Genomic DNA, 583 nt, shown 5'->3' with positions numbered 1-583 from the left:
GTAAGCAAGCTTTCAGCGGATATGATGCAACGCAGAGTAAGCTATGGTGTAAACACTGTAACTAAAAGATAATGATAACCCATTTTAACTTGTCCAAGATGATAATATGACCTACTATTTTTTGTTTGTGGAATGTAAGTAGGGCAGACGAGGTGAGTAGCGTTTTCGTTATTATGAGTTTCGTTTATATAATTTTGTTATCAAATTCGTTATAATTAGAATAATTAACATCATTCTCCTCTTATTGCGTTTTTTTATGTCGATAGTGTTGTCATCATCATTGTCATCACTCCTACCACAGAACAATTTCACCACACTCATGACTATTACTGTTATAACAAATTATATCGTTATCAATGCCAGTGTCATTGTTTTCATCACCGCCAATATTTGATTATTATGATAATCTCATAACCATTGTTATTATTCATACTCGCTTCACCTACTCCTTTTTTAGGTGACAGCTCATCGTCATCATTAGGCCAGAATCGTCACCATCATCGTTTTGGAATTTCCCACAAACACAGTCTTTGAAGAAATCATGTATATATATCACTAAAGCAATTTTGTATAAAGAGAAAAA

This window comes from Penaeus monodon, chromosome 27 (genome assembly GCF_015228065.2).
Source record: "Penaeus monodon isolate SGIC_2016 chromosome 27, NSTDA_Pmon_1, whole genome shotgun sequence".
Lineage (NCBI taxonomy): Eukaryota > Metazoa > Arthropoda > Malacostraca > Decapoda > Penaeidae > Penaeus > Penaeus monodon.
Note: the sequence above shows the minus strand (reverse complement) of the source record.